The 14,848-nt window shown below is 35.1% G+C and overlaps 1 pseudogene; it reads left to right on the top strand.

The window, feature by feature from the left end:
• The first annotated feature begins 10,785 nt into the window (after positions 1-10,785).
• Positions 10,786-14,543, top strand: LOC112638585 (annotated as a pseudogene).
• The last annotated feature ends 305 nt before the right edge of the window (positions 14,544-14,848 follow it).

Consider the following 14,848-nt stretch of genomic DNA (forward strand, 5'->3'; position numbering starts at 1 on the left):
ATCCATGCAATTGAAGAAGATTTCCAAGATGATTATAACGCTATTATTAATGATAATAAAAAAGTTAAAAACATGATAGATTTCGAATATAAAGAAAAAGCTGTTCAATATTGGCATTCTGGTACAAAAAAAAATTTAAAATTTGAATGTGTACAAAGTAAATTTAAAAAAGTTCAAAATATTACAATGTTATATAGATGGGAAAAGCAAGTAAAAGAAGGTGGCACAAGAAACGAGAAATTATTGGAAATTAGCAAATATGTCATGAAACAGTTTCAAAATGCACATTTGAAGTCAATACCAATTCATGATATTGATATTAAGAGATGGGCTTTAAATGCAAGAAATGAAGTACAACTACCTCGAGAATTTTTCACGGCTTCATCAAAGTGGATTCACAATTTTAAAATAAAACACGGAATCGTATCCAGAAAAATTAATAAATTCACTACCCAAACGCTCTTATCAAAGAAAGATGATTTAGTACAAGAAGCAAATCAATTTGTATCCAAAATTAGGGAGCAAATCTCATTATTAGGAGCTGACAATGTTTATAATTCAGATCAGTCTGGTTTTAATTATGAATCACATGCAGGACGAACATTATCTTTCAAAGGAACAGCAAAAGTTGAATGTTTAACACAATCGAAGAATTCATTAACACATAGCTATACCATACAACCGATTGTATCAGCTAGTGGATTACTCAAGTCGCCTTTATTTATTGTTTTACAAGAAACGGGTGGGCAGTTTGGACCTGTTGTTGAAATGAACATATATAAAGCAGAAAATATTGTCGTAGTACCTTCAAAATCTGGGAAATTATCATCTGACCTGGCAGTTCAATGGTACAAAGATATTTACTTATCTGTGGTTGATAAACAATCGGTTTTATGTTTAGATTCGTGGACAGGACAAACAAAGAAAAATTTTGACAACGTTTGTCTAGAAGGCAAAGATGTCAATATTTGTACAATTCCTGCTGGGACAACTGGTATGATTCAACCCCTAGATGTTTATGGATTCAGACCATGGAAAAATTTTTTAAAACATTTTTCAGATCTGGTAATTTTGTATGGCTTTGATGTCAATTTACATGCAAGAAACAATGTATTAAAACTTCAGTCGCTGATTCATAACCAGTTTTCTTCAGCCAGGTTTGTAAACATGTTTAAATATGCATGGTATAAAAGTGGGTATATTCAAGAAAAACCACCTAAATGCAAGACTGCTGTCCGATACTGTTTTGAAAATTGTGATACATCTTGCAAGTATTGTGAAGATAATGCTTTAATTAGGTGCGCTTGGTGTACACATTATATATGTTTTACTCATTTTTTTGATCCCAGCAATCAAAGCGTCCCTCATTATTGTAAAGACTATAAAGAATAGCCATTAATTAATATTACTAAAGTTAGTTATAATGTAACGTTTAATTAATTTAATTTTTTTTAATTGTTAAAATACAAATATAAAAATTAAAAAACAACATACAAATAAAAACACAAAAAAATTACAAAACAATAAACAAATAAAAAAAACAAAAAACCAAAAAAACCAAAAAAATAAAATAAAATGGGATCCACGCGGCCACGTCCCCGTCGTGATCCTGGGTAATGCTAAGAGCCGCGATCCTGGTTTCTTACTCTTATTAAGGGTAGGTTTTTCCTCACCCCTTATAGAATTGAAGGGTTGATCAGACTATAATTTGTAAATATTAATTAATTTGACGATAAATGAAACTGTTTACCATTATTTCGGAATAAATTTAAATGTTACGTAAGAAATTCGATAAAAGGGTGGTCACCCTTAAATCCTCAAACAGTCTCACTTTTGTTTTGGATGCGAGTGTAACATATATTTTTTTAAAAATTTTTGAATAAAATTTGCAATTATCTGGGCATTTTTAAAATTTTTGTTTCAAATACAGGGGGTGGTTTACCCCCTAAAAATGATCGAACCGAGTCGAAAATTTTCCATTTTTCATATCTCTTGATGATGCAACTATTTTATTTGGTTCGGGCCGAAAATACTAAATCCTTATATACAAAACAATTAAATCGATACCCATAAATTTAAAGGGGTGTAAAGGGGTGTAAATATGGTTTTCCGCCGATAAAAAAAAATACGTATGTCTTATTTTTACGTCTACTACAACATATTCAAAAATTATCAAAATCGGTGATTTACATTTGGGTAGTGTTACTTGTGAGAAAGAAGGTTATGGCTGTTCGATAGACTGGTGTGAACGGTGATGAGTTACGGCGTAGAGATATGGGGATGAAAAAAGAGAAGGAATGGAAAGATTAGAAGAAAAATATTTAAGGATTTTCGGATTGGATAGAAGAATGCCAAAGTATATGATAAGAGAGGAGATAAAAAGAGGAAAATTAAGAGAGAGAGAGCGGGAAAGATAGCTTGGGGATTTGAGAAGAGACTAGAGGGGGAAGGGCAGCGAAGTAACAAGATTATGCTGGAATGAAATGAGGAAGAGAAGCATGAAAGGAAAAGGAGGATCAAAATGAGAGGAAGAGAGGAATTCTTTGAAGATAGGGGATGGAGGGCGGTGGAAGTAGAGAGAAGGAAAGATGAGGAAAACATATGGTTTGGGGAGTTGATTAATAAGGATAGGAAGGATCAGAGATTAGAAAGATGGCAGAGAATAGAAGAGTCTAAATATAATAGGTGGTATAAAGTAATTAAGGAGGAAAAAATTCCGAAATATCTAAAAAAGAATTGGGGGGGGGGAAGCAGATGGAGAAGACTGTAATGTCCGTTTTCCCGGTGATTCGGTTCTTTAATTTTGAGCGGATAGCCGTCGGTTTGCAGGAATCGCTGGATATATTGGGTTGGGGAAAAAGTTTCTTCGTATTTTCCGGCAGATGGAATTAGAATCGCATAACCTTGATAATATTAATCGGATCTGTCAATACTTTGTGTGCGTTTGAAAGGTGACATATCATAAAGAAAAAGTAGCAAAAAAGTAGTGATATTTATCTATTCAGTTAAAAGTTATTGCATCTTGAAAATGAGTGAAGAGAAAGAAGAAATTCGATACATTTTAAAATTTTATTTTAAAAAAGGGAAGAATGCAACTCAGGCAGCTAAAAAAATTTGTGATGTTTATGGACATGATGCTGTATCAATACGTGTTGCACAAATCTGGTTCAAGCGTTTTCAATCTGGAAATTTTAACGTCAAAGATACACCTCGCTCTGGTCGATCACTGAAAAAGTCGATGAAATTATGGAAATAATTGAACAAGACCGGCATATTAGCAGTCACGAAATCGGTAAGCAACTGAACATCGACCACAAAACAGTTTTAAACCATTTGCAGAAAGCTGGATACAAAAAAAAGCTCGATGTTTGGGTGCCACATGATTTAACAGTCAAAAATTTAATGGATCGATTTTCTATCTGCGAATCATTGTTAAAACGAAACGACATCGAACCATTTTTGAAACGGCTCATAATAGGCGATGCAAAATGGATCACGTATGACAATAATGTACGAAAAAGATCGTGGACAAAGCGAAATGAAGTTCCGCAAACTGTGGCAAAGCCAAAATTGACGCCAAGAAAAGTGATGCTGAGTGTGTGGTGGAATTACAAAGGAATCGTTCACTACGAGCTGCTGCCGTCCGGTCAAACAATTGATTCTAACCTTTACTGTCAACAACTGGAAAGATTACGCCAGGCAATTGAGAAAACGCGACCAGAATTGATCAATAGGAAAGGCGTCGTCTTTCATCACGACAACGCGAGACCTCATGTATCTATAGCGACTCGTCAAAAATTAAGAGAACTTGGCTGGGAAGTTTTGATGCACCCACCTTATAGTCCTGACCTTGCACCATCAGACTACCATTTATTTCGATCTCTACAGAACTCTCTTAATGGTACGAAGTTGGCTTCAAGAGAGGCCTGTGAAAATCACTTGTCACAGTTTTTCGCCCAGAAATCACACAAGTTCTACAGTGACGGGATTATGGTTTTACCTCAAAGATGGCAAAAGGTGGTCGAACAAAACGGCACATATTTAATTTCATAAGCTTCATTTCAAATATGAATAAAATTTGTTTCATTTTTGCAATAAAATACGAAGAAACTTTTTCCCCAACCCAATATATGAAGAAAGGAAGACCCGAGATATATATATATATATATATATATATATATATATCTCGGGTCTTCCTTTCTTCATATATATATATATATATATATATATATATATATATATATATATATCGGGTCTTTCTTTTCAGGCTCGCTCGGAGGATCGGAACGATCTGAATCTCTATGCCGGAGAGTCCGTTTTATACCCGGTTAATTACCCCGCGCCGGCGTATTCGATAATTACTCTTACCGAGTGGTGGTAAAAATATCGAAACGATTCGGGTCCGCCCGGGGGAGCCGTGCGCGGGTTCTCAACCGGCGGCTCCCGACGGCAGTGTCCCGATTACGATTATCGCTCTTTCCTACCCGGTTGTTTCCTAAGATATTAAAATGTGGGCGCACAACCCTCTGCCGTTGCTCGACCGGTAGTCGTCGGGCGACAGCTTCCGGCCGGTGTTTGCCGGGAACGATGCATTTCGGGGTGCAACGCTACAAGAGTAATAAGGTTCAGGCTAGAAAATTAAATGAAAGAGAGTACATATTGGGAGGAAGAAAAAAAGAAAAAATATGTAGATTATACGAAGGTGAAATAGAAACATGGGAGCATGTATGGGAGAGGTGTAGAGAGTGGGAAAACGGGGGAAGGGGATGACAGGAAGTGGTAGAAAGAGTCTTAGAAGGAGAGGGAAAGGGAGAGGGAGAATGGTGGATGAGGGAGGTGGAAGGAGAGAGAGAGAGAAGAGAGGGAAGGCGAGAATGAAGAGAAAAGATGAGAAGGAGAAAAAGGAGGGAGAGGAGAGATATGAGAGAGAATGAAAAAGAGAGAAAGGGAGTGAGGGAGAGGGAGAGAGGAAGGGAGGAAGGGAGGATAAAAAAGAAAGGGGATGCGATCGGGAAGGGGAGATAGAGTCGGAAGAGAATGAAAAACAAAGCAAGAGGAAGCGGAAGTCGAGAGGGGAGATCTTAAATTACAATAAGTTACGTGTGTATGAAGATTATAACCTCGAGAGGAACAATAAAGCTAATTCTATTCTATTCAATAAAGAAATAATAAACTTACTTTTTGTTATATTACAAATTGAAAGATATTTACAATGTTATACCGCTCATCTTTATATTGGGCAATACGCTCAATTTATATTCTAATATAGGTTTGGATTCGTATATCTGTTTATCCTCTCGTAAACTCTGAAATCAAATATAATAATTTTGAGTGTTTTAAATTTATTATACATAGACAAAAAAATTTTACCTTCAACGTTTCCGAGTCCTGCGGTAACATATTCTCATGCTCATCTTCTCTCAGTTTTTCAATATCTTTTATTAATTCGAGTTCTTCGCATAGTTTATTTCCAAGACATTCTATTTCAGAATGATTAGGTTCTATATTGAAACATATACATCCATTATATTTTGCAAAATCTTGCGCACATATTTCTCGAGATAAGAGAAATCTTCTCAACGAATTTGTGCGGGGTTTTTCCAAGCCAAGTTCTTGATAAACTGAACAACTGAAATTTCCAATTTTTTCTTTAAAAGTTGTTCCCACTTTTCTCGAAGTAATTCTTCACTAATCCGAAAACGGAAATCAGGTTCCTCATCGGATGATTCTTCCTCTATTTCTCTCACCTCTCTCCATCTCCGCCACAACTGGATCCATCCAATAATCGTAATCATGGTAATTATTACATACTTTACGGATGACCTTACCGATTTTAGTGATCTTGACATGTGTTGTTAAGCTCACTCTCCTGAATAAGTATTAAAAGATTTTAAGTGTCGCTTACTATTTATTAAAAAATTATTAACGAAAGAAATTTAATGAATATAATATGATTTTTCGACAGCATGTACGTCTAAGAAGTTACATTTGATGGAATATACAGCATTGATTTATTTAATACATATATAACGAAGATTCATCATTAAATGTAGAATAAACTTTGTTTTGTGTTGCAAAGTACATGGTTAAAGACAGTGTGTGCCGACTTTCCTACGTGGGGTTCCATTTTCAAAAGATATAATAACCTAATCCAAACCTATTTCTGATTTAAAATTAAAATTTGGTTTAAATCAGAATAGGTTTGGGTTAGGTTATATCTTCCTAAGGAAATAGAGCTCTTCCTCGTAGGGGGAGCGGAACACACTGTCTTCAAGCATGTACTTTGCAACACAAAACAAAGTTTTCTCTACATTTAATGATGATCTTTGCTGTATATTAAACATATATTCCAAAAGCATGTTTACAATATGTGGAGGGGATAGGCTTAGATAACACGAGTACCGGTGTTCATTAAACCCTCTTATACGCGAGCGTACCCATACACGAGCGTACGCGCACAAAATGTGTAAGTTCAACTTATGCTTTTGCAACCTGTTTCGTAGCTTTAATACTGTCCTTGAGCTCGAGTATTTTCTTTGCGTGAAGGATGGGATGATTGAGAGATTCATGAGAAATAATTTTTTTCTAATTCTTCGCTCTTCAATTGTTTAAGAAATAATTTTCGCTCACCTAACAAATTTAACTCACTCCTTGCTTACAAGAATAATGGTTGAGTTGTCGGAAAAAGAACATATTTATTTGCTAATGATGAAAGAGTATGGAGATAAGTAGAGATCATATCAAAAGACATGTGATTTTAATGCAACTTTTAACGCGCGAAATCCAATTTCAAAATCCACAGTTGTAAGAACGATTCATCATTTCCTTCAAACAGATAGCATAAAAAATCGTCCACGCAGTGGACGATCGAAATCTGTCTCTAATGATGAAAAAATTGCAGAAATTCTGTAAAACTTTATTGAAACACCTAATACATCCACTAGAAAAGTTGCTACAGAAATCAAAGTCAGTCAGCGAGCGGTATGTAATATTCTAAAGAAGCACAGATTTCATCCTTATAAATTTCATTATGTGCAGGAGTTAGGTTAGACCGGAAGATTTTGACCGGAGAATGAAATTCTGTGAACTCATTCAGGCTCGCGGAAATGATTTCGTAAATAACATTGTCTTTACTGATGAAGCTGCTTTTCAACTTAATGGAAATATTAATATTTCAAAATTTTTGATATTGGAGCTCCGAAAATCCGTATTGGATAAGAGATAACAAATCTCAATATTTTCAAAAAGTCAATGTCTGGACAGGAATAATTGAAGATCATTTAATAGGCCCATTTTTCTTCAATGAAAATCTTAAAAGGTAATGAAGCTATGCTAGTTAAGCAAATTATTTCTGCTATTCAAAATATCTTTTCTAATAATTTCGATCGCGTGTGATTTCAGCAAGATGGAGTTCCAGCACATTTTAGGTTAAGAGTATGAAGATTATTCGATGAAACCTTCCCTAACAGATAGATTGGGAGGAACAATTGAATGGTCTTCAAAATCTCCCGATATGACACAGTTTGATTTTTTTGGGGCTACTTGAAAGAGCGAGTTTATAAAACTAAACCAGCAAACATTGAAGAATTAAAATAAAGAATAACTGATGAAATGAGTTTGATAACCGTCGACATGTTAAGAAATGTCAGAGATGCTTTTCAATTAAGGTTAGTATATTGTCAAGCGGTGGAAGGAAGGCAAATCCAACATTTGCTATAATTATTACCAAATATGTATTTATGTTTACGCACACGTGCGCGCGCGCACATACAAATGTACAAAATGTGTAAATTTGGCCAAGAAACTTCCACGTGGTCATAGGCAACAAAAGAAATTTTTTTAGATACAAAAAAAATTTTTTAAATTAAACAATACAAAAATTTTTTTTAAATAAAAAATTAAAAAATACAAAAAAGAGGTGTAAATCTAACTGAACAACCTCCACGTACATCTTGGATAATGCGAATGCCAGCGATACTGTAACTTTAAAAATCTTATAACTTGAAAAGTGTTTAATTAAAAAACGTTTAATTATAGTGTTTTAAAAACGTCTCGACTTCAGCTATAAGAACATGTAATAAAAATTTGACTGACTCTAAATTTGAGTTCAAGATCAAGTTCAAGGTCACCATCAAATCCCTTTTTTTAATTTAATTTGGTCTATGGTTTTTTTCTGTAGAATTCGATTATGCTGAGATATTTGGCCGATACTTTTTGCTCACCTTGTATATACATATATACAGGGTGTAACTGAAAAAGCGCTCTCAGCAAATTCTGTGTTCGTGGTAACTGCTTAGCGAAGTTTCTGAGGTAAAATTTTCCGGTAATGAAAAAAGAAATTTAGCTTTAATTTTTAAAGTAGAGATAAAACTTTCCGCGAAAGAAATCCTTTCGTCTGATTTGACAAGATTATGTTTAGAGTTCAATTCTAATCTTGTAATTCGACAGAATCGAGAAGCGACACGATATTCACGGGTTATTTTTCCTGCTCTATGCTTTCTCTTTTTGAATTCTGACTGTGTTTTGACAGCAGGAATAATATGTAAGTTTACGACTTAAGGGGACATAGGACTTTTTTTGACTTCAAAAAAATCGAAAGAAATTTTTTTATTTATTTTGAATGCTTAATGTCTTAAGTTATCCCAAAGTCGTTTTTTGAAATTCGAAATAGTTTAGAAGTTATAGCACTTTGAACGGCGTGGTATACAGGCATCTGTAGCCTTTTGCGGAGCGTCGCGTAGATAAGAAACTCAATTTCCTCTAAAACTGCTTCTTTATTATCGATTTCAAAAACTACGGCTTATTAATTTCTTGTTCTATCAATAGATGGCATAATAATATCAAGGGACACGGTCGTGTCTCGCGCCAAATTCACACATTTTACATACACTGTTTTTACATTTTTTGATTCTGTGATTATAAACAGATTGATCAGTTGTTTGATTATAAATAGTCATTTGGCGTTAGTTATTTTAAACGCTCCATCAGCTATATTATAATGCTTCCTTTGAGCACGGTAAATTGTTTTTCACGATGAAAAGATCGAAAAGCTCTCGTGAAGCTTATCGTAATCATGAGTATCATAAAGATGTGCAGCGTAAATGAAGATTGGTCTGTGGTTTTTTTTCTAGGATTCGATTATGCTGAGATATTTGGCCGATACTTTTTGCTCACCTTGTATATACATATATACAGGGTGTAACTGAAAAAGCGTTCTCAGCAAATTCTGTGTTCGTGGTTCGATTTTCAGTCAATCGATGGGACATAGAAAAAGAAAAGTTATATTATTACACAGCAAAAGCTACGAAAAAATTGGAAAATAATTCTAATATGCCGATACCCGCAGACAATAGCGTTGATTATCGAATTCTGAATTTTACAGTATTCGATGAAATTTCGCAGTTTGTAAAGTGTAAAAAATGTGATAGCGATGTACAATTTTATACAGAAGACATTCAAGGGCTTGATTTCAAAATAATAAGTTGCAAACAATGCGAGTCAACATTTATTCCTTCATGTGCGAAAATCAGTCTTGCGCATGAAATTAATCGACGTTTTGCTTTTGCCATGCGCTGTTTAGGCCAAGGAGCAAATGCAGAGAAAAAATTCTGTAGCTTGATGGATTTACCGCCGCCCATCACTCAAAAGGTGCATGACAAAATTCGGAACAATATTTATGAGGCGTCTAAGACTATCGTTAGATTACTTATGAAACAAGCGATAAAAGAAGAACAGCAAAGAAATAGTCTCTAGAAGAGAAAGTAGATGGTGAAATTACAGGCGTTTCTGGAGATGGCATATGGCAAAAGCGAGGATATACTTCAGCGTTCTGTGTTTGTAGTCTAATCGGTGTTCATTCAAACAAAATTCTCGATGTTAACATCAAATCTGCGTATTGTAAAACTTGCGAGGTTTGGAGTAAACACGATAGTACTGACGAATATAATGAATGAAAAAATGAACACGAAAAAATGTGCCCTGTAAATCATGAAAATGGGAGAGGTGCAGTCAGACACAGTACAATTGGACACGGAGCAAATGGACACGGAGCAAATGGACACGAAACATTGCACACGGTTCATTTGGACACGGTTCAATTGGACACATAAAAACGCACACCGATCAGTTGGACACGTAAAAATGCACACCGTTCAGACGTGCACCGTTCAGTTACACTCCGCTCAAATGTACACCGTTCAGTTGCACACCATTCAATTGGACATCGTTCGGTCGACCACAAAAAAATGTACATCGATCAGTCGGCCACGAAAAAATGTACACCGATCAGTCGGCCACGAAAAAATGCACACTGTTCAATTGCGCACATATACTTTTCCATGCAAAGGGAGGTTTCACATGGGTTTGCAACGGGGTGGGGGTGGGGGGTGGGGAGGATTGCAGTCTGTGCGTATACTTTGCAACGCAAACTGGGATTTCACATGGGTTTATATAACTGATCGATGTGCATCTTTTCGTGGCCGACTGATCGGTGTGCATTTGTTCGTGGCCGACTGAGCGGTATTCATTTGTTCGTGGCCGACTGAGCGGTGTGCATTTTTACGTGTCCAACTGCTCGGTGTGCGTTTTTATATGTCCAATTAAACCGTGTCCAAATGAACCGTGTGCAATGTTTCGTGTCCATTTGCTCCGTGTCCATTTGCCCTGTGTCCAATTGTACTGTGTCCAATTGAAGGCCTCTCCATGAAAACTACTGAAGAATATAATGAATGGAAAAATGAATACGAAAAAGTATGCCCTGTAAATCATGAAAACTCATTGGGCAAAATGGAAATTGATGCAATTACAGAGACGTTCCACAGATCTGAAAAGCAGTACGAAATAAGATACGTGAATTATATTGGTGATAGTGATTCGAAAACTTAAAGATGTTATTGAATCAAAACCATATAGTGAAAAAGTGACAATAAATAAAAAAGAGTGTATCGGACACATACAAAAACGAATGGGCGTGCGACTCAGAAAATGTAAAAAAGATAATAAAGGTGGTCGGTGGTAGAAACAAGTAAACGGTGAAGATGATTGATAAGCTGACTGTGTATTATGGTCTTGCGATTCGTCGGAATTTTGATTTTGTGAAAAAAATGCAAGAAGCGATCTAGGCTATATTTTATCACTATAGTTTGACTACAGGAAATCCACAACATCACCTTTGTCCTGAGGACTCCGAATCGTGGTGTGAATGGCATCAAGCTAAAGCCAAAAGTACATTGGACAAATATCAGCAAAGTTTTCACGCCCTACAGAAGTATTGGACGTGATTCGTTCGTATTTATGCTGATCTTTCTAATGGAACGTTGCTGCAACGTTGTCTCGGCGGGTATACTCAAAACAGCAACGAAAATTTTAATAACATACTATGGAGAATAGCCCCCAAAAGTACATAGCAGTTCTACAATCGTGGAAAGTGCGGCTTATTTAGCAGTTTCTATTTTTAACGGAAGGAGCAGCTTTATTATTGAATGTAATGGCAACAATGGGAGTCGCAGTTGGGAGAAATGCGGCGCAATTCGTTTTGTTCAATGACATACGCCGTTGCAACCAGCTCGACATCCGCGCGCAGCATGTGACTCGGGAAGCAAAAATTCAGCGCAGAATTGCCAAAAATCGAAAGGAGGAAGATAATATCACTGAAGAAGGTTTATTTTATGCGCCTCGTATAGATGATTTTATGTAAGTTGAAGAAAATCAGTTTTATCTTTATATAAATTTGTTGCAAAATTTTAAACACGATTTTCTCGAAACTACACTTTCAAAATCGGTACTATGGATAACTCAATCACGGACCGGTTTACTTATTTTTTTTTAAATAAAAGCTTATAAAATTCTCTAGTCCCTAATCGGATGTTTTTTTCGATTTTATTTTTTTTTATTTTTTGCAGAAAAAAAATATAAAAATTTTTGCCGAAAGTCGCTGTTTTAAATTTGAAAGTCCGCCATTTTGTTAAAAATAAAAAAAATTAAAATCCCATTCGATAGAAACTACAATTTTTAATATATTTTAAGACCCTTTTGGAATTTTTTGTTTTAAATAAATCAGGTCGGAGATATTTCTGGTACTACAACAAAACGCCATGCCATGCCATGGCCTAGAGCGAAGGTCTGTTGGGGAGGTTTCATTTTTCAATGAAATTTAAAATAAAAATTTGTGATTGATAGCCAAAAATATGTATTCTTATTTACAAAAAACCCGATCTTTGTAGTTTGTATATCCTTTCCAGAAAAAAATTATGAAAATGGCATATTTTTTGAAGCTGAAAGAGTCCTATGCTCCCTTAAATTAACGATTATATATATATATATATATATATATATATAAACACACACACACACACACACACACATATATATATATATATATATATATACATATATATTTATATACATATATATTTATATAAGATAGAGGTGGAAAATAGTTGAGAAAGTTGATATTTTATTTTATTCTTATTATTATTGTTTGGGTTTCAGCGTCATTGCACATTAAAACATTATGCATTTATTCCTATATTTTATTTTATTTTAAATGAAATGTCATTGAAGGGATTAATTATAAAGATATGTGCATGTCTCCGGCATGACAGTGAATGGCCGGAGCGATGGAAATATAAGGGCGGAATAAAGTTATGAAAGTGGAATTTGCATATAAAGGTACAATTTCACGTGCCGCTAGAACAGATGGTTGCAGCGACAGATTTGTTGCTCGTAATCCAGCGGCTTCAATTTTGTAGTTTGAATCGGTTTAACTACAAAGTATTATCGCTCAAATGCTGATAATGCTGCCGTGCTGTGTTAATAGTATGTACTAAAAAGACACATAATCTTAGTTTGGATCTAATTTTTGTGTTTCCGTCTTCGATTAAGAAACAGTAAAAGATGAATTCACTCCAAGAAAATAAAAATGAAAATGAAGAAGTAGGTATATGTACATAAATTAAGTTTTTTTAGCAAAAATTTTGTTTGATCGAAATAACTTGTAATCATCTTTTATGTGAATTTCCTGGTTTAGATTATAATAATAAAGCCATATATTTTGAAACGTAAAAGAATATTTTCATCAATATTTCTAAACAATGTACAATTTATGAGATATAAATGCTAATTCTATGTTTTGTAGATAAACGACTTGAGACTAGTTATGACATGTGGGCTGTGCAAAACAATATGTGATGCAGATTACATAAAACAACATGAGTGTCTTCAAGGATATGCTCGATATTATATTGATGAAAACACGTGTTACTTTTATCCCATGTATGGTATGTAAAAGGGAAGAATCCCAATTGCGCACAGAATGAAACGGACACAATCATTCAACTGATGCTTAGAGACCTAGCACGGTTGACCAATAGAGAGTCCTGTGTCCGATTTATTCTGTACGCAACTGAGCTTCACTCTAATAGTTATATTTAATTGCATTACTTTTACAGAGTTTCTGATAATTTTCCTGGAAAACATTATATGTTATTAATAGATTTAATTAATAATTTTGAATTGCATATTATTCTTATGTTGATTTTTTTATTAAGGGGTAACACCACTGTAGGATTTTGAAAAAATCGATTTTTTTTTGCTTTAAACAATGCTTTAACATCATAAAAACAATATGCATTTGGTTTCTATAGTAAACAAAAATTTTTTAAAGGCTCTACCAACGATTTTTCCGCAGCGCCTCGGAGCGCCCCTTGAGCATTAACGTGTCGCGTTCGGATTCATCGCTTTTGTCCTGTTTTACCTTTCAGGATAATAAGTGGCCCTGTTATTTATAGTGCAGAAGATGCTTACTCAAAAGATCAACAGGGTACGAATGGGTACTCGCCTTCGCAATTTAAAAAAAAACACAAAAGGGCTCGGAGGAAAAGGCAAGTTGACAGGTAAATTGATCGACGAATTGTCAATTCATTATGGATTAGCTATATGCCGCAATCATGATTCCGTAGAAAAAATGCGGAATGAAATCTACGCGACGCTATTCCATAAATTATCAACCGACGAGAAACCGCAGCACGAAAACTGCCCGTCCGGAGAAAATTCGTGGTGCTCGTGGCAAAAGGCACAGGCCATTGGTAATGTCGATTACAAGCATAAACCAGCTCTCTCAACTTCAGTTTTTGAAGCAATTTTACCAATTTATGAAGAATTAAGCAGCGACGATCTGCTTACTCGTTGGCGGCTATACTCAAAATAGCAACGAGAGTTTCAATTCGACAGTTTGGTCAATGGGTCCGAAATTGACCTTCAGTGGCAAGCATGTGCTTGATACTGCCATATATATTGCTGTAGGCATATATAATGATGGCCTATCAAGTGTCATGAGGCTCATGCAAAATTTAGGCATGAAAATTGGGACAAACTGTTATAATTTCTGCGTCGAAACGGATGAGCGCCGCATCAAGTATTCGGAGCGATCGCTGACTGATGCTGCAAAAGAGGTCCGATTGCAATTAAAATCATCCAGGAAGGAAGAAGAAGAGGCGAGCATCAATCTGGATGGCCAAATGTATGGTGCAGGCATCGCCGATTAAAGGTAAACATAAATTTCAAGCATTTTAAGTGCTCGTAAAACTTTAAACGTGTTTTTCTCGAAACCGCTTTTTTCAATCTTAGCGAACACATTACTTCAACACGGTTGCATGGATCAGTTTGAAATTTTGACAGTAACTTCACAATTACATCCTTTATAGAAGTACGTAGGGGTTTTTCGATTCGATGTAAACTTTTTATTTTATAAACAATTTACTGCTTATTTTTTGGCAAAAAAATCGAATTTTTTTTTCAAAAGTGCACCGTTTCTACAAAATTTGATTAAATAAAAAATCCCTACGTACTT

The sequence above is a fragment of the Camponotus floridanus genome, unplaced genomic scaffold, assembly GCF_003227725.1.
Source record: "Camponotus floridanus strain SB8 unplaced genomic scaffold, Cflo_v7.5 scaffold326, whole genome shotgun sequence".
Taxonomy (NCBI): domain Eukaryota; kingdom Metazoa; phylum Arthropoda; class Insecta; order Hymenoptera; family Formicidae; genus Camponotus; species Camponotus floridanus.